The sequence below is a fragment of the Zea mays genome, chromosome 8, assembly GCF_902167145.1.
Source record: "Zea mays cultivar B73 chromosome 8, Zm-B73-REFERENCE-NAM-5.0, whole genome shotgun sequence".
Taxonomy (NCBI): domain Eukaryota; kingdom Viridiplantae; phylum Streptophyta; class Magnoliopsida; order Poales; family Poaceae; genus Zea; species Zea mays.
In genome coordinates, this window is record NC_050103.1 from 135,761,031 (window position 1) to 135,781,806 (window position 20,776).

At 45.1% G+C, this 20,776-nt stretch overlaps 1 long non-coding RNA gene across 1 annotated transcript; it reads left to right on the plus strand.

Annotated features, from left to right (window-relative positions):
* The first annotated feature begins 19,346 nt into the window (after nt 1–19,346).
* Nucleotides 19,347–20,530, plus strand: LOC103635947 (uncharacterized). Its single transcript, XR_002264287.2, has 5 exons — nt 19,347–19,439; nt 19,514–19,589; nt 19,674–20,088; nt 20,171–20,369; nt 20,453–20,530. It is a non-coding gene; the product is annotated as an uncharacterized lncRNA (long non-coding RNA).
* The last annotated feature ends 246 nt before the right edge of the window (nt 20,531–20,776 follow it).

A 20,776-nucleotide genomic window follows, 5' to 3' on the forward strand; every position in this document is an offset into this window, starting at 1 on the left:
TGGGACACTTCAGGTGGTATCGAAGTTGTTAAGTTGGCCGCAGGACGTAACCCTTAGCCTGATCCAAAAGTTTTTGAGTCAAAACTATTTTCTAAAAAAAATTCTTGCTCTCATCCCTTCATTTCAAAAATGCTTCCCCTTTTCCTTCTCTTAGAAGTCAGATGGAGGTTCAGTGCCAAACCAGCTTTTGCCAGAATGAAGATGGTTTCCCCAAGTTGCTGAGAGCATGCACAGTTCGCCTTGGAATCAGGAGTCAGCCAGAGTATGATGGTCGTGAATTCGTCGAGCATGGCACAGAGAAGTGTGTCGTGATTGTATACATTGGATCCAGTCCACACCATGTGGAATGGAGTGTCACTGCTGCTGGGCACAGATTCAGAGACACCTGCCAAGTCGTCGCCCGCAAGGCATTAAGGACCCTGTGTCAGATCTATGAAGAAGAAGTGGCCGACACACCGCTCAGATTCTTTCCGCCCTTTCAGAGAGACCGTCCCGTTTGGATGGCCAGGATGCGTGCATTGGAAGAGCAGCAGCTGCTTGAGGACGACCCCACAGTCGTGTACCTCACTACATACCTGCTCACCCTGGATGCGCAGTATGATTTCTTGGCTCGGCACCACCGTCAGATGATTGCCCGAGCAGAAGATGCAGAGAAGCTCAACCGTAAGCTCCATGTGGATCTCACCACAGCTCAAGCCCGTGCAACTGCCTTGGAGAGTCGCGAAGTCATTGCTGTTGAAGCCCTGAAGCAAGCCAAGGATGAGCATGTCCAGAAGTTGATGGAGGCCTACTTGGTAACCCATAACCAACGTAGAGCCCTGCGGATCCAAGAGCCCGCTCCATCCAACCCTGTTCAACCCATCAGAGCTGAAGACCCCCAGATTCTTGAAGGTCACCCGGTACCTATCAGAGGAGAGAAGAAGGCTTGGGAACCCACGGAAGGAGCCATAGTCTTGGAAGGAATTCCAGTCTCCCCTAAGGCTATGGATAAGCAAGAGCACCCTGAATCCTCCCAAGATCCCCCGCCAGAGTTGCTTGAGCCCCTCACCATGAAGAAGATTCCAGCACCGTCCCTTGAGGTCAAGGAAGAAGCTGCAAGCACCCCGCCAGCACCGCCACCCTCAGAGGAGCTACAAGAGCCAGTCCCGCTTGAAGAAGAGTTCGACCCCGTGTTGCCATCTCAGTCGCTGCCAGAAGAAGTCATCAACATCAGCTCCCTGTTGACCCATCCAGGAGATGTCTCAGATTGAAGTTGTGTGCAAGCCTTGCTAGAAGAGAGATGCCAGATCTGAGTTAGTTATGCCCAGTCCTCTGCATGCATTGGGTAGTGAAGTTTTTCTTCACTTTGGCTAGAGCCCTGCATGTATGAAAGGTAATCGTGTAGACTCGTGTTTTGCAAAACTCTAATTGTGGCCCCCTAGGGCATTTCAAAATGAATTTCGCTTGATGTTTTCTCCTCTTTTGAGTGCATATGTGATGCTTTAACGTTAGTGCTCATAAGTCGCATTTAGCATAGTTCTCAATTCAGGAACCAAGCAATAGTAGTTATGCTTAGCCCCCGAATCTGAGTAGTCCGTGCTTTGGAAAAACTCTATCCTTCCGTTATTCAAAACATTTGATTTGCTTGTGCTTATCATTGCTGAACTTGTGTGTTTTCTTTATTTTTTTTAAGAAAGGTTTTTCTCTAAAGACATAGATCACAAATTAGAGCTAATTTTCACCTTATGCTTCCATTCTCCCCTTAACCCATCTCAAGAGAAAAACGCCTTGCCCAAGAAGATACCGGGAAGCTTACCCTTGAAGCCTAGAATAAGTTACAGAAGGAACCTGTCCAGCTGCTTAGTCAAAAGGACCGACCACGAGAATCAAAGCACTGCCCCTGAGTCAAAGTAAACAGGAAAAGAGGACAGAAGGAGTTATTACCATACAGAGAGGCAAAGATTCTTGCAACCAGAGACCACAAACATCAGGGTCATTGACCCCACCACTCACCCGTGCCCCTCGCACGCGTGCCCGCCTCCATGCGCACTACCGCCGCCCACGCCACCTTTGCAGCGCACCCACCGCCACCATCATCGCCGGCAACACCAGGCCCCCCTCCCCTTATCGCACCCGCTGCCGCGTAGCACCTACTCCATCACCACTACTCCGCAACCGAACACCCCCGCTCGCCTATAAACCCCCCCCCCCCCCACCAGCTCCCTCAACTCCCATCTCGCACAAAGCAAAAACAGCCCTGATAAAATCCCCTCTGCCAAATTGCAAGCAACTCCATTTTCCCACTCCCTCGCCCCTAAGATCACAATGCTTGGTGATTCTTGGGTTGAAGACTGTTGCACATGGTTCATAGTCTTTGGTTTCCTCCAGTGTATGATAGTAATACTCATCGATAGACTCCTCCAGTGGGAAGAGCAAAGAGAAAGAAAGAGGCAGTGAAAAGTGAAAAGTGAGAAGAGAAAAGAAGATAGTGAAGAGAAGATAAGAAGAAGGTTCTCCCAGAATCAACCCTGTGCCAATCATCCCTCCGCAGCCAGCTCAAGCAGCAACAACAGCAGAAGGACCTGTAACACCCTTGTTATGTGGTACTTCAAGGAGTTCAAATCCCCAAGATTCAAGAGTTCTACCCTCGTTCTTTTTAAGTGGGGTAGTATTCCAGTAAGGTTCCTGCTGTGGAGAAAAAGGAGAAGACTTGTAGCAAGCTTGTGGAGGACCAGATCATCAAAGCATATCAGTTTCTGGATGAGAAGTGGTCACCCAAGTTTTGTTGATGAAGCACCAGAAGACCAATCAAGAAAGGAATCCATGTGGGAGTTCGCAAGAGAAAGGTTTGCGTGTTGGCATCAATGCTTCCTCAATAAGCTAGCTGCCAAGCGAAAGCCAGAAGCCTGAAGAAGATCCTTGAGTAGCCAAAATCAGCGTTTGCAATCAGCAGCCGGATGCTCCGCAAGGGCCAGATTTTGTTGAAGTTCCATCTCCTCGAAGAGTTGCAAAGTGAAGATATGTAGATGAAGTAAAGCTATACCCATAACCCTTCTAAGCCGAATCTCGAGGACGAGATTCCCTTAAGTGGGGTAGATTTGTAGCATCCCAAAAATTCAAATCCTGAAATTTTCTCAAACTCACCCTAAATTCAAAATGAATTTCAAGTTTCATTTCAAAATGTTTGTTTGCGAGTTGATATCAACAAATAAAATATAGTGGTTTATATTATCTCCAAAATCCTCCTCAAAATATCCTACAAATATTTTCTGAGTGATCCCCCTCAAATTCTTTCTAGAAATACTGCCCAGATATTTCCCTAGTGATCCCCTTCAAGTTCTTTCCAGAAATATTGCCCAAATATTCCACCGATATATCTCCAAGTATTTTCCTCTTGAGAAATACCTTCAGAATCATTTTTCAAGTCCCTACAAATATTTTCTTCATAACTTTCCTCATGCCCATACGTATACGTATGCCTCCAGTGTCATACGGTGAGCTCTACAAGATAATTACACTTATACAAGACAAATACATGCTTGAAAGGGAAATGTGCCCTTGGGCCATTTCTAAGTATTTTGGTGATTGAGTGTCAACACAAGTGCTTAAATGTGAATCAATACCCATGGATGAACAAAGTGCAAATCTAGAGCAAAGGTATGTTTCTAAGTCTTAGTACATTGGTTTTGTGTACTAATATACTTGTCTAAGTATTAGAAACAGGAAGAAGAAGAAGAGAAGAAAGTTGGCTATGTACAGCCAACTGGCTGTTTCGGTCAGGGGCACCGGACTGTCCGGTGGTGCACCGGACAGTGTCCGGTGCGCCAGGCTATCTCGGCCGAAGAGGCCGCTCTCGGGAATTTGCTGACGGCGTACGGCTAAAATTCACCGGACTGTCCGGTGTGCACCGGACTGTCCGGTGAGCCAACGGTCGGCCGGGCCAACGGTCGGCCGCGCGATCTGCGCGGGACACGTGGCCGAGCCAACGGTCGGGAAGGGGCACCGGACTGTCCGGTGTGCACCGGACATGTCCGGTGCGCCAACGGCTCCCGCATCTGCAACGGTCGACTGCGCTGTTTAAGGAAGGAAATTGGGCACCGGACAGTGTCCGGTGTGCACCGGACTGTCCGGTGCACCCGATGACAGAAGGCAAGTTTGGCCTTCTGGAATTGCTCTCAACGGCTCCTAGCTGCCTTGGGGCTATAAAAGGGACCCCTAGGCGCATGGAGGAGAACACTAAGCAACTCTTAAGCATTCTTGATCATCCACACTCAGTCTTTGCGCATCCGTTTGTGATTCTAAGTGATTCGAGCTCTGTTCTTGTGAGAAACTGTGAGATAGTCTTTGAGCTCGAATCTTGGCCGTGTGTGTGCGCGTTTCGCTGTGGATTTGTGTGTGTTGCTTCCCTCCCTTACTCCGTGCTTCTTTGTGAATCTTAAGTGTAAGGGCGAGAGACTCCAATTTGTGGAGATTCCTCGCAAGTGGGATAAAGATAAGCAAGGCAAAATACTGTGGTATTCAAGTGGGTCTTTGGACCGCTTGAGAGGGGTTGATTGCAACCCTCGTCCGTTGGGACGCCACAACGTGGAGTAGGCAAGTTTTGTACTTGGCCGAACCACGGGATAAATCACCGTGTCTCCTCTGTGTTGAATTTTCTGTGATTATCGTATTGTGCAAGATCTTCTCTTTAGCCACTTGGCAATTATTGTGCTAACCTCTAACAAGTTTTTGTGGCTATAAGTTAAGTTTTTACAGGATCACCTATTCACCCCCCCCTCTAGGTGCTCTCAATTGGTATCGGAGCCGTTCTCTTCACAAAGGGACTTACCGCCCGAAGAGATGGATCCTAAGGGGAAGGGAATCGTGATCAACGACAAAGAGAAGGAATCCTTCGTCAACGAGCCAAAGGACGACAAGCCTATCGACTCCGGCTCGGGACATAGACGGAAGGAAGGAAAGAAGAAGAAGACAAGGCGCATCAAGGAGATCATATACTACGACGATAGTGATGAGTCTACTTCTTCCCAAAAGGATGATGACAACGACTACAAAAAGACGGTCAATTCGAACTTTTCATTTGATTATTCTCGTATTCAACATAGTTCGAATTCGCACTTGCTTTCCATTCCTCTTGGCAAACCTCCACACTTCGATGGGGAGGACTACGGATTTTGGAGTCACAAAATGCGTAGTCACTTATTCTCTCTCCATCCAAGCATATGGGAGATTGTGGAGAATGGAATGAAATTTGATAGCTCGGATAGCCCTATGCTTATAAATGAACAAATTCATAGAAATGCACAAGCTACTACTGTTCTCTTAGCGTCTTTGTGCAGGGAAGAGTACAATAAGGTGAGCGGCTTGGACAATGCCAAGCAGATATGGGACACCCTCAAGATCTCTCACGAGGGGAACGACATCACCATGCTCACCAAGATGGAGTTGGTGGAGGGCGAGCTTGGACGATTCGCCATGATAAGGGGAGAGGAGCCAACTCAAACTTACAACCGGCTCAAGACCCTTATCAACAAAATAAGGAGCTACGGAAGCACGCGTTGGACGGATCACGACGTCGTCCGCCTAATGCTCAGGTCCTTTACCGTTCTTGATCCTCATCTCGTGAACAATATTCGTGAGAATCCCAGGTACACGATGATGACGCCCGAGGAAGTACTTGGAAAATTCGTGAGCGGGCGGATGATGATCAAGGAGGCAAGATACGTCGACGACGCATTGAACGGTCCACTCCACGAGCCTCAACCCATTGCTCTAAAGGCAACGAGGAGCAAGGAGTCGCTACCTAGCAAGGTGGCGCAAGTTGAGGCGGCCGGGCTCAATGATGAAGAGATGGCTCTCATCATCAAGAAATTCAAGACGGCGCTAAAAGGTCGAAAGGGACAGCCAAGCAAGGCCAAGACCAAGGGAAAGCGATCATGCTTCAAATGCGGTAAGCTTGGTCATTTTATTGCTAACTGTCCCGAAAATGATAGTGACCAGGAGCAAGGGAAAAATGGGAAGAGAGAGAACAAGAAGGTTTACAAGAAGGCCAAAGGCGAAGCACACCTTGGAAAGGAGTGGGATTCGGATTGCTCTTCGTCCGACTCCGACGACGAAGGACTCGCCGCCACTGCCTTCAACAAATCGGCTCTCTTCCCCAACGAGCATCACACTTGCCTCATGGCAAGGGAAAAGAAGGTAATCACTCGTAATGCTAATACTTATGATTCTTCTAGTGATGATGAATCTAGTGAGGATGAAATTGATTACTCTAGTTTATTCAAGGGATTGGATAGAACTAAGATAGCTAAGATTAATGAGTTGATCGATGCCTTAAATGAAAAGGATAGAATCTTAGAGAAACAAGAAGACCTTTTATATGAAGAACATGATAAATTTGTTAGTGCACAAAATTCACTTGCTCTAGAAGTTAAAAGAAATTGAATACTTTCTTGTGAACTTTCTACTTGTAATGAAACCATTTCTTCTTTAAAAAGTGAAATTAACGATTTAACTGCTAAACTAGAAGTAGCAAGTAACTCGTATGTTGAAAATATTACAATTTGCACTAGGTGTAAGGATTTTGATGTTAATGCTTGTAGTGAACACTTAGTTTCAATTTCAAAACTAAATGATGAAGTGGCTAGTCTTAATGCTCAACTTAAGACTAGCAAGAGTGAAGTTGATAAAATAAAATTTGCAAGGGATGCCTACACAGTGGGTAGACACCCCTCAATTAAGGATGGTCTTGGCTTCAAGAGAGAAGCCAAGAACTTAACAAGCCATAAGGCTCCCATCTTCGTCAAGGAGAAAGGGAAGGCCCCTATGGCTAGTAGTGCTAAAAGGAACCATGCTTTCTTGTACTATGATAGGAGACATGCTAGAAATGCTTATAATGATTTTGATTCACATGCTTATGATTCTTATGCTATGACTGCTTCTAGTTCTCATGATGTGCATATGCCTAGGAGAAATTTTGCTCATGCTCCTAGAAAAGTTGTGAACAAACCTTCTACCATTTATTATGCTTGCAATGCTCCCTTTGCTATTTGTAGAAAGGGTAAGAAGGTAATTGCTAGGAAATTAGGGGCAAAATGCAAGGGTGACAAAACTTGCATTTGGGTCCCTAAGGAAATTTGCACTAACCTTGTAGGACCCAACAAGAGTTGGGTACCTAAGTCCCAAGCCTAAATTTGCCTTGCAGGTTTATGCATCCGGGGGATCAAGCTGGATTATCGACAGCGGATGCACAAACCATATGACGGGGGAGAAGAAGATGTTCACTTCCTACGTCAAGAATAAGGATTCCCAGGATTCAATTATTTTCGGTGATGGGAATCAAGGCAAGGTAAAAGGATTAGGTAAAATTGCAATTTCTAATGAGCATTCTATCTCTAATGTATTTTTAGTAGAGAGTCTTGGATATAATTTACTATCTGTTAGTCAATTATGTCATATGGGGTATAACTGTCTATTTACAAATGTAGATGTGTCTGTCTTTAGAAGAAGCGATGGTTCATTAGCTTTTAAGGGTGTATTGGACGACAAACTTTATTTAGTTGATTTTGCAAAAGAAGAGGCCGGTCTAGATGCATGCTTAATAGCTAAGACTAGCATGGGCTGGCTGTGGCATCGCCGCTTAGCACATGTGGGGATGAAGAACCTTCACAAGCTTCTAAAGGGAGAACACGTGATAGGTTTGACTAACGTGCATTTCGAAAAAGATAGACCTTGTGCAGCTTGTCAAGCAGGTAAACAAGTGGGAGGAGCGCATCACAGCAAGAATGTGATGACCACTTCAAGACCCCTGGAGCTGCTACATATGGACCTCTTCGGACCTGTCGCCTATCTGAGCATAGGAGGGAGTAAGTATGGTTTAGTTATTGTTGATGACTTTTCCCGCTTCACTTGGGTATTCTTTTTGCAGGATAAGTCTGAAACCCAAGGGACCCTCAAGCGCTTCCTCAGGAGAGCTCAAAATGAGTTTGAGCTCAAGGTGAAGAAGATAAGGAGCGACAACGGGTCCGAATTCAAGAACCTTCAAGTGGAGGAATTTCTTGAGGAGGAAGGGATCAAGCACGAGTTCTCCGCTCCCTACACACCACAGCAAAATGGTGTGGTAGAGAGGAAGAACAGGACGCTAATCGATATGGCGAGGACAATGCTTGGAGAATTCAAGACCCCCGAGTGTTTTTGGTCGGAAGCCGTGAACACGGCTTGCCACGCCATCAACAGGGTCTACCTTCATCGCCTCCTCAAGAAGACTTCGTATGAGCTTCTAACCGGTAACAAACCCAATGTATCTTACTTTCGTGTATTTGGGAGCAAGTGCTACATTCTAGTGAAGAAAGGTAGAAATTCTAAGTTTGCTCCCAAAGCTGTAGAAGGGTTTTTGTTAGGTTATGACTCAAATACAAAGGCGTATAGAGTCTTCAACAAATCATCGGGTTTGGTTGAAGTCTCTAGCGACGTTGTATTTGATGAGACTAATGGCTCTCCAAGAGAGCAAGTTGTTGATTGTGATGATGTAGATGAAGAAGATGTTCCGACGGCCGCTATACGGACCATGACGATTGGAGAAGTACAGCCACAGGAACAAGATGAACGAGATCAACCTTCTTCCTCAACTATGGTGCATCCCCCAACCAAAGATGACGAACAGGTACCTCAAGTGGAGGCGCTTGATCAAGGGGGAGCACAAGATGATCAAGTAATGGAGGAAGAAGCGCAACCGGCACCTCCAACCCAAGTTCGAGCGATGATTCAAAGGGATCATCCCGTCGATCAAATTCTGGGTGACATTAGCAAGGGAGTAACTACTCGATCTCGATTAGCTAATTTTTGTGAGCATTACTCCTTTGTCTCTTCTATTGAGCCTTTCAGGGTAGAGGAGGCCTTGCTAGATCCGGACTGGGTGTTGGCCATGCAGGAGGAGCTTAACAACTTCAAGCGCAATGAAGTTTGGACACTGGTGCCTCGTCCGAAGCAAAATGTTGTGGGAACCAAGTGGGTATTCCGCAACAAACAGGACGAGCATGGGGTGGTGACGAGGAACAAGGCTCGACTTGTGGCAAAAGGTTATGCCCAAGTCGCAGGTTTGGACTTTGAGGAGACTTTCGCTCCTGTGGCTAGGCTAGAGTCCATTCGTATCTTGCTAGCATATGCCGCTCACCATTCTTTCAGGTTGTACCAAATGGATGTGAAGAGCGCTTTCCTCAACGGGCCAATCAAGGAGGAGGTGTACGTGGAGCAACCCCCTGGCTTCGAGGATGAACGGTACCCCGACCACGTGTGTAAGCTCTCTAAAGCGCTCTATGGACTTAAGCAAGCCCCAAGAGCATGGTATGAATGCCTTAGAGACTTTCTAATTGCTAATGATTTCAAGGTTGGGAAAGCCGATCCAACTCTCTTTACAAAGACATGTGATGGTGATTTGTTTGTGTGCCAAATTTATGTCGATGACATAATATTTGGTTCTACTAACCAAAAGTCTTGTGAAGAGTTTAGCAGGGTGATGACGCAGAAATTCGAGATGTCGATGATGGGCGAGTTGAACTACTTCCTTGGGTTCCAAGTGAAGCAACTCAAGGACGGCACCTTCATCTCCCAAACGAAGTACACGCAAGATCTGCTAAAGCGGTTTGGGATGAAGGACGCCAAGCCCGCAAAGACTCCGATGGGGACCGACGGACACACCGACCTCAACAAAGGAGGTAAGTCCGTTGATCAAAAAGCATACCGGTCAATGATAGGTTCTTTGCTTTACTTATGTGCTAGTAGACCGGATATTATGCTTAGCGTATGCATGTGTGCTAGATTTCAATCCGATCCTAAGGAGTGTCACTTAGTGGCGGTGAAGCGAATTCTTAGATATTTGGTTGCTACGCCTTGCTTCGGGCTCTGGTATCCAAAGGGGTCTACCTTTGACTTAGTTGGATACTCAGACTCCGACTATGTTGGATGTAAGGTCGATAGGAAGAGTACATCGGGGACGTGCCAATTCTTAGGAAGGTCCCTTGTGTCATGGAACTCTAAGAAACAAACATCCGTTGCCCTATCCACCGCCGAGGCCGAGTACGTTGCCGCAGGTCAGTGTTGCGCGCAACTACTTTGGATGAGGCAAACCCTCCGGGACTTTGGCTACAATCTGAGCAAAGTCCCACTCCTATGTGACAATGAGAGTGCTATCCGCATGGCGGAGAATCCTGTTGAGCACAGCCGCACAAAGCACATAGACATCCGGCATCACTTTTTGAGAGACCACCAGCAAAAGGGAGATATCGAAGTGTTTCATGTTAGCACCGAGAACCAGCTAGCCGATATCTTCACTAAGCCTCTAGATGAGAAGACCTTTTGCAGGTTGCGTAGTGAGCTAAATGTCATAGATTCGCGGAACCTGGATTGAATTGTAGCATACATGTACTTATGCTTTTGATCATGTTCCTTTTTGCATTTTGTTGCTTATTATGGTGCTCAAGTTGTACAAACACTCCCTGGACCTCACAAGTCCGTTGCAAAGTGATGCACATGTTTAGGGGGAGATGTGTTACAACTTGACCCTTTGAGACTAACCATGTGCTTAAGTTTGATAATTTAGTCTCAAAGGAGGATTGAAAGGGAAAAGGTGGACTTGGACCATGACAGACTTCCACTGCACTCCGATGAGAGGGTAACTAATTCCAAGTTCATCTCATGAAATCTTATTGCCATTTGCTCTTAATTGAAGACTTTGGTGAGGCAATGGGGTTAAAAGGCCAAGATTGATCCCGTTTTGGTGCTTCATGCCAAAGGGGGAGAAAATAAAGGCCAAAGTGATAAATGGATCAGCTACCACTTGAGAGATTTTTGAAAATAGTAGAATAGAGTTTTTTGTTGTGTCAAAAGGCTTTTATTATCTCGTATTATCTCTATTGTCAAAAGTCGGCTTCTTGTGGGGAGAGGTGTTGATTATGGGAAATAGGGGGAGTTTTTGAAATTTTTGATCAATCTCGTTTGGAATGACTCTCTTTATGCCTCAACATGTGTGTTTGACATAGAAATAGAGATTTGAGTTTGATTTGCAAAAACAAACCAAGTGGTGGCAAAGGATGATCCATATATGCCAAAATTGAATCAAAACCAATTTGAGTTTTTATTTGAAGTGATTTTGCACTTGTTCTAGTTGTTTTATGTTGTGTTGGCATAAATCACCAAAAAGGGGGAGATTGAAAGGGAAATGTGCCCTTGGGCCATTTCTAAGTATTTTGGTGATTGAGTGTCAACACAAGTGCTTAAATGTGAATCAATACCCATGGATGAACAAAGTGCAAATCTAGAGCAAAGGTATGTTTCTAAGTCTTAGTACATTGGTTTTGTGTACTAATATACTTGTCTAAGTATTAGAAACAGGAAGAAGAAGAAGAGAAGAAAGTTGGCTATGTACAGCCAACTGGCTGTTTCGGTCAGGGGCACCGGACTGTCCGGTGGTGCACCGGACAGTGTCCGGTGGTGCACCGGACAGTGTCCGGTGCGCCAGGCTATCTCGGCCGAAGAGGCCGCTCTCGGGAATTTGCTGACGGCGTACGGCTAAAATTCACCGGACTGTCCGGTGTGCACCGGACTGTCCGGTGAGCCAACGGTCGGCCGGGCCAACGGTCGGCCGCGCGATCTGCGCGGGACACGTGGCCGAGCCAACGGTCGGGAAGGGGCACCGGACTGTCCGGTGTGCACCGGACATGTCCGGTGCGCCAACGGCTCCCGCATCTGCAACGGTCGACTGCGCTGTTTAAGGAAGGAAATTGGGCACCGGACAGTGTCCGGTGTGCACCGGACTGTCCGGTGCACCCGATGACAGAAGGCAAGTTTGGCCTTCTGGAATTGCTCTCAACGGCTCCTAGCTGCCTTGGGGCTATAAAAGGGACCCCTAGGCGCATGGAGGAGAACACTAAGCAACTCTTAAGCATTCTTGATCATCCACACTCAGTCTTTGCGCATCCGTTTGTGATTCTAAGTGATTCGAGCTCTGTTCTTGTGAGAAACTGTGAGATAGTCTTTGAGCTCGAATCTTGGCCGTGTGTGTGCGCGTTTCGCTGTGGATTTGTGTGTGTTGCTTCCCTCCCTTACTCCGTGCTTCTTTGTGAATCTTAAGTGTAAGGGCGAGAGACTCCAATTTGTGGAGATTCCTCGCAAGTGGGATAAAGATAAGCAAGGCAAAATACTGTGGTATTCAAGTGGGTCTTTGGACCGCTTGAGAGGGGTTGATTGCAACCCTCGTCCGTTGGGACGCCACAACGTGGAGTAGGCAAGTTTTGTACTTGGCCGAACCACGGGATAAATCACCGTGTCTCCTCTGTGTTGAATTTTCTGTGATTATCGTATTGTGCAAGATCTTCTCTTTAGCCACTTGGCAATTATTGTGCTAACCTCTAACAAGTTTTTGTGGCTATAAGTTAAGTTTTTACAGGATCACCTATTCACCCCCCCTCTAGGTGCTCTCAAACCTCCCACTAATCCTCTCATCCTCCCACTAATCCTCTCATCCCTCCCCTTAATCCCCCCACCATGGCTATAAATAGAGGGGCAAGGGCCTCCTCTCATCCCACCCCAAGCCATTTCATGGCAACTCTCTCCCCCCCCCCCCCCACACACACCCACTCCATGTTCCACACAAGCACACACTAGCACAAGGATCGTTCGATCGTTCTTCGATCGTTCGTCCCCTGTTCTTAGTTTGTTCGTTCGTTCGTCCGATCGTTCGATCGTTCGTCCGATCGTTCATGGTTCGTTCGTCCGTTCGTCCGATCGTTCGATCGTTCGTCCGTTCGTTCGTCCAAATAATCTTTTTCCTACCGTTATGCTGCCGAAATTTTGATCGTTCGTTCATTCGATCATTCGATCGTTCATCGTTCGTTCATCGTTCGTTCATAGTTCCTATTCATCGTTCATCGTTCGTTCATAGTCCCTATTCATCGTTCTTCCAGATAATCTTTGTCCTGCCGTTATGCTGCCGAAATTCCGATCGTTCGTTTGTTCGATCATTCGATCGTTCGTCCGTTCGTTCATAGTTCCCTATTCATCGTTCATCGTTCGTTCATAGTCCCTATTCATCGTTCTTCCAGATAATCTTTGTCCTGCCGTTATGCTGCCGAAATTCCGATCGTTCGTTCGTCCGATCATTCGATCGTTCGTCCGTTCGTTCGTCCAAATAATCTTTTCCTGCCGTTATGCTGCCGAAATTCCGATCGTTCGTTCGTCCGATCATTCGATCGTTCGTCCGTTCGTTCATAGTTCCTATTCATCGTTCATCGTTCGTTCATACGAACTATTCACTATCACTATTCACCATTACTATTCATCGTTACTATTCACATACACTATTCATCATCGTTACTATTTATTGTTACTATTCATCATTGTTACTATTCATCGATGATATCTATAATTACTTTTTCATCGCCACTATTCATCGTTACTAATCATCGTTACTATTCATCGGTCATCTAGTCATCCCAAATTTCAACTACTCATCCATCATGCTGTCCAGTCCACCTAAGACCAGCCAGACCCATATTCCAGTCATACGAACTCCGGTGACTGTGATTTTCCTTCCAGTGGGAACTTCCCATCTGGTCACCCATCCTAGGTTTCTCCAAGTTGAGCACGCTTAACTTGAGATTCCTTCGAACCAGGCTTCCAAACTCAGATTCCAATAATTCTCGTTTCTAAATTCTTATCAAACTATTCCCTATCCAACCATGTCATCCCTTAAGCATGGTCCATATTCCAGAAAACTCCCAAAATACTCTTGTCCCATATTCTGCCTATAACTCTCCTGTTCATACTAAGTCAGACGATTCATTCGTCACTATTATCACCAACAGTGAATTTCACTGTGCTACACCACATACACCCATCTATAAATACACCCAGCTACCCTCTCCCTCTCCACACACACTCAACACCCTCAGCCAAGGCAAACACCCCACCCACTCAGTTACTCTGCTCTGCCGGCTACCCGCATAGTGTCGCTTCGCCTCCAGTCCACCCTACTGGTAAGCACCTCCGCTCCACCACTAGTAGTATCTCAACACCACATGACACAAATTCTACTCAAGACTCTACCCATCCATATATCGTTGTTATGGCCACTATACTAAATATTTGTTGGTATACATGCTGGTTTGTATGTTTGCTTGTTCATGTTGCATAGTTATCGGAGCGTTCGTGCCATCTCGTGGAGGCCAGATCTGCAAGTCTACGCCAGGCGGTGGAGCCAGAAGCCAGTTCCGCGAGCTCTCCTTCCCCCTTCGCCGAATAAGCACGGCAAGCTCACTGGATCCCTTTGATGCATAAATTACCTATGTTTTTCAACCACAACCCTCAGCCTGTTATTTTATGCATGATATGATTTTGAGACAAGTTATTATGGCCACCCAGCCGCTTGCCGCAATCAATCCCTGATATATATGTTCCAAATGATTTGAGAAAAGGTGTGAGTTTTCAAAAGAAAATGCTTTTCAAAATGTGTATGATGAAGGGTTTTCACCCTTATCACCTTGTGAGTGGGATAATCAGGGACTCCCTGGTTTAGGGGAGGGTCTAAGGTGATGGCTCAGCTGGTTTAGGCGTGAGCAGAAGGATTGTCCCCTCATATAAGGACCGGTTTGTCATCTTCACTACCTGTACTCTTTAATAGTGCAACCACTCGAGACTGTGTGGGCAGTCACTCAATCTGAACTCGTGCGGTCCGACCCCAGGGTTATGAAGGCTGGGGAGCACCGGGAGGATAAGGAGGGGAAAGTTTTGTCCGGTTTGGACATGGTGGTGGCCTGACTCCTTCCGGATAACCGTTAAGGTTAGGACGTGCGGGGAAAGAAAGAGATTCGGATTCGGGTCTCACTAGCTATGAGATCGCAGAGCCGGACTAGTGGGTAAAGTGTACACCTCTGCGCAGAGTTCAAACCTATTCGAATAGTCTGTGTCCACAGGAATGGACGAGTCTGGTATGGTATGGCAATTAATGTTTTGTTTTCCAAAAAAAAGAGATGCTTTTGAAAAGTGGTTTTTAAATGGTTCGGCGGTTGAGCCGTGAGCTATGGTGGACGGGAAGTCCAGTAGCTGTTTTTGAAAAGGAAAACCAGTGGGAAACTGCTGAGATACCTGGATGGTTTAGTCCAGGGGATTTTGTTCTAATATTGAAAAACTTCCTGCTCCTTTTGGAGAGGATGCGCTTTGCAAAATACAAATTGTTTTTTTAAAAAAACCCTGCATAAAATATTGCTGTTTCTGCAAAATATTCTGAGCTCCACATATTCCATGCATTATATCTGATTTCCCCATTCCGCGGGTGAAGGTGGGCTGCTGAGTACGTTTGTACTCACCCTTGCTTATTTGTTGTTTTTCAGAAAAAGGAGATCGGGTAAGAGTTACGACTGTTCCCAACCTTGCCTGTGGCTGTTGGACCGCTGAATTGCTTCACTGCGTATATCGGGCTAATTCAGCCCCACTCTGATGATATGTCCCGAGTTGTGGACCAACTCTTAAAGTTGTTCGCCACCTTTATAGGTTTGTCTCGTTTAAGCAGATCTGGAATCATCTGATGTATAAATGTGTTTACTAGCCTCCTGGGACTAGTAATTGTATCACATTTGAGTCCCAGAGGATTGGGACGCTTCAGACGTCGTGATGATGACCGTAAAGAAAAGGTCCGAGGGTGCGAACTGGACAATAGATGGGTTGTCCCTTATAACCCATACCTCCTTCGTCTCTTCAACTGCCACATCAATGTCGAGGCATGTGGGAGCATCAAGGCTGTTAAATACCTGTTCAAATACATATACAAAGGCCATGATCGTGCGTCTGTTGTTATGACAGATGCGAGCAAGGCAGATGATGATGTTGATGAGATCAAGCAGTATAGAGATGCAAGGTGGGTGACTCCTCCGGAAGCCTTGTGGAGGATATACGGCTTTGAGCTTAGTCAGATATCTCCACCTGTGATGCAGCTGCAACTCCATCTTCCAAACATGCACATGGTGGCGTTTCACGAGAGGCAAATGGTCGAGCGAGTCGTCAACCATCCAGGTGTTGATAGGTCGATGCTCACAGCATATTTTGAGGCGAATAGGCTACACGATGAGGCTCGTTGCATCCTATATCGTGATTTCCCTGAGTGGTACACTTGGCAGAGTGGTAAGGGAAAAGTATGGCAACGGAGGAAACGAGATACAGGTGGACAAGTCGGTAGAATAGTCTCTGCTCATCCGGCCGAGGGGGAGCGCTACTATCTTCGTGTTCTCCTAAACCACGTGACTGGTGCCGCCTTTTATGTGGATCTAAGGACAGTTGATGGTGTTACCCTACCGACTTTTCTTGAGGCAGCAGAGAGAAGAGGACTGCTTGAGTCGGACAACACACTGGATGAGTGTCTCACTGAACGTGCTCTTTTCCAGATGCCATCGTCGCTGCGACGGCTTTTTTCCACAATACTGGTGTACTATGAGCCAAGCGATGTGGCTGTACTCTGGCAAAAACACAAAGATTCTATGTTCGAGGACTATCAACACAAGAGTCAGAACAAAACTCATGTTGAGCAGATGGTATTGATTGACATTAGGAACATGCTACAGTCAATGGGAAAGGACATAAAGACATTCCCTCTACCTCCTATGATCGACACGTATGACGATGCTATTGGTACTGCTCGGGAGGTTTACGAGGAGGAAAGTATCCAACCGACAGTGGAAGATGTGGCTCTTAAAGACTCTCTTAACGAGGAACAGAGGGCCGCCTATGATAAGATTATTTCTGCCGTTGACACCGATCAGGGCGGATTATTCTTTGTGGATGGACCTGGTGGCACCGGGAAGACTTATCTATACAGAGGGCTGCTCGTGACGCTACGCAACCAGGGCAAGATTGCAGTGGCAACAGCTACATCTGGCGTTGCGGCTTCCATAATGCCTGGAGGAAGAACCGCCCATTCACGCTTCAAGATACCACTCACTATTGATGATGGCGCTGTATGTAGCTTCACGAAGCAGAGTGGAACAGCAGAGTTGCTACGGAAAGCATCTCTCATTATCTGGGACGAGGCTTCTATGACTAAGAGACAAGCCGTGGAGGCACTGGACAATAGCATGCGCGATATAATGGGTCGCCCCGCACTGCCATTTGGTGGTAAAACCATTGTCTTCGGTGGAGATTTCAGACAGGTCTTGCCTGTTGTTCGTAAAGGGTCAAGGGCTCAAGTGGTCGCGTCTTCTCTATGAATGTCTTACCTATGGGAGTCCATGTCCCACTTAAAGCTTGTTAGCAACATGAGAGCAAAAAACGACCCTTGGTTTGCGGAGTTTTTGCTGCGCGTAGGCGGTGGAACTGAGGAAACAAATAGTGACGGCGACCTTCGTCTTCCTGATGATGTGTGTGTGCCTTACAGTGGGAGTGACAACGATCTTGACAACCTAATAGACTTTGCTTTCCCAAATCTCAACGAAAATATGTCCAATTCCACCTACATCACTTCAAGGGCGATACTGTCAACACGGAACGACTGGGTTGATATGATAAATGTTAAGATGATTGATCGTTTTCAAGGGGAGCATATTGTGTATCATAGTTTCGATAGCGCTATGGATGATCCCCACAACTACTACCCACCCGAGTTCCTAAACACATTGACGCCTAATGGGCTACCACCTCATGTTTTGAAGCTCAAGATTGGATGTCCTGTTATATTGCTCCGGAATATAGACCCTGCAAATGGACTTTGCAATGGCACCAGGCTGGTCGTTCGTGGCTTCCAAAGAAATAGCATTGACGCAGAGATTGTACTGGGTCAACACGTTGGAAAATGGATTTTCCTACCGCGTATACCGTTGTGTCCCTCCGATGAAGAGATGTTCCCTTTCCAGTTCAAAAGAAAGCAGTTTCCTGTACGGCTTAGCTTTGCAATGACGGTTAACAAAGCACAGGGTCAGACTATTCCCAATGTTGGTGTATACTTGCCTGAACCAGTGTTCTCTCATGGCCAACTATATGTTGCTCTATCTAGAGCGACGGCCCGATCGAACATAAAGATTCTTGTCATCCCAGCTGTCGATGGGAGGAAAAAGTCAAGGAAGGGTGTAAAGAAAACCCCCACCGTAGATTGTGGGACATATACCAAGAACATCGTCTACAAAGAGGTCCTAACAAATTAGACCCATGGTAAGAGTTCCATGTTCAGCTAACAAACTAATAGAATGATGTTTGTCTTATGTTTGATTGGTCTGGTGTATTATCAAGTCATGTTTGCATGCTACAATTGTTTTTATTAGAGCCGCACATGTTTGTGTATTATTAGAGCATGCATACTATCTTAAAGTATTGTTGAGTTTTGGATCATTTGTGAAATTAGCAATAATAATTTTTATGCATCTAACAATTTGTTATGAATGTAGGTTTTTGTCCCGCGAGAATGGAATCTCTATTTGTAGGCTTGTCTCATAACAAGCCAAAAAAATCGGTGGCAACCGCAATAGTTCGAGAAGGTATTAAAATTTTCATAGTTCTGTATGGATCAATTTGTATTTTTTGTAATAACTAATTTTAGTTTTATCTCATGACTGGTTGCTCCTAGACTATATTTGCACGCAAGGTGATCTTGCTCTCATCGATTTTATCAAGGAAATCCCTTGTGAACCAAGGGTAGAAGTCGTTCTTATTGATGATGCCTTTGTTGAAAGGAAGTGGATGGAGTGTTTATTTCAGCCGAGCGCATATTTAGGTGACGAGGTAATCCATGCTTAGTTTTTATATTTGGCAACGTTGTTATGTATAAGTTTTTTTACTCATCCTGGTATTTTTTACCACAACTTACACACTTGCAGGTTATAGACTGTTATATAAATTTGATAAAAGCTCAAAAGCATCTAAAGTGTCGATCTGGAGGTCGCGTTCACATAGAAAATGCTTTCCAGTTCAATTTCCTGAAGCGAGATGGTGATCTTGAAATTAAAACAGAGGAGCTATATCACATATGTAGCGCTGAACGAAGGGTGTTACTTTACCTAGACCATGACATGGTACATATGAGTTTGCAATCTGAACAGTTAGTGTTTATATGTATTTTATTCTTATGCAAGTATTTATAATTGTTTTGTAGGTGTTTATTCTGATAAACATCCGAGAGACGCATTGGTATCTTGCTGTGATCCATGCAAGAAATATGGAGATACAAGTGCTCGATTCGCTTGGTACTTCACAAGACCGCAAAGACCTCACTGACTCTGTGAGTATGCACAAACTAAACAATTATGAATTCAATATTAACTTATCCCAATCTCTAATTTTATTTTACCACATATAAAGATTAAAGGACTGCAAAGACAAATAGATATGATATCTCAACATAAGGAGTTAAAAGACCACAGGTGGCCAGACCTCCAAGTTGCTTCTTGGCCGCTCAGAGAAATAGACATGGGATATGCAAAGCAGACAGATAGGTACGTCCTAAGATCTTCTTTACCAATTTCTTCATTCATACTAATCTTTATGTTGGTATTAATGTATATTGTAGCTCTTCATGTGGCCTCTTTCTTTTGAACTATATCGAATACTGGACAGGGGATGAACTGTCTGACAGTTTTACCCAGGTATATTATTACTACTATGACATATATGGACATCTACAGTCAGCGTTACATATATAATGCTAAATAATTGTTTCTTATTTGTAGGATGACATGTCACACTTTAGGAAAAAATGGCTGCTATATTACTATCTTCAGACCTGAATAAGAGAAGGGGGTGTCTGTTATACAAAAATGAAAAAGAAGTTGACTCTGGAAGCCCATCTGATGTTGAGATATTAGAAAACCCAACAGATTCTAATAAGAGGAAACTACTCCACGTGCTTGATGATAGCAAAGTAGTGTATGAAGATGAGGAAGGCCCTATTACTCAAGCAGACTTGCAAAGGTGGTTTGTTGATGATTGGGATAAAAGAGCTCCTGTAAAAGTCTCTAACGATGGTTGCACCAATGACTTTTTAATGGTTGGTCTTTCCACAAAGGACATGCCAGTGACCAAAGCCGATTCAATAGATGTTTTATGTGATTATATCATGGCAATAGAAGACGATACGACACTAGAGTAAGTGCTCATTGATTTATTTATTTTATGTATATCGACTACTTAGATTCTTGATATAGACTTTCGTCATGCTACATTACAGGAGAACATGGGTGCGAAATTTCAATCCTTTTAAGATAGAAATATCTGTCAAAGACCTGCAAAACATATTAACGACAACTCAAGATATGATTCTAAGATGTTTTGATATGGCTGTTCGGCTGCTTGCCAATAAAGAGTCACGTAGACCGAAAGAAGAAATCATAAATAATAGAAAGCATTATATGGACATGCGTTTTTGGGTAAGTTTGTTTCCAATCATTAATGTATTAATATATAGTATCTACATCTAATCATCATGTGTACATGTATATATACTGTCCAGAGAATGGTTGGTTTTGGTAAACTTCCAAAGTACCATCAGGATCCTACACAGAAGAGTTAGCCAAAACACTCGATTGTTGGCCATCAATGAATTATTATATCACGGGTTGTAGATATGTAAGTATGTGTTCATTTCGAATGTATTTATAAAGGACACTTCTGTTGTAGGATCCTAATGACTGATATTTTGCAGGTTCTCATGCCATGGAAATTCAATGGATGTCACGCCCTTTTCGTAATAGATCATGTTAAAAAGCATGCGACTTTTATCGATTTTACACCGACTCAAGATTGGTGTAAACACATGCCATACAAGAGGTTCGCG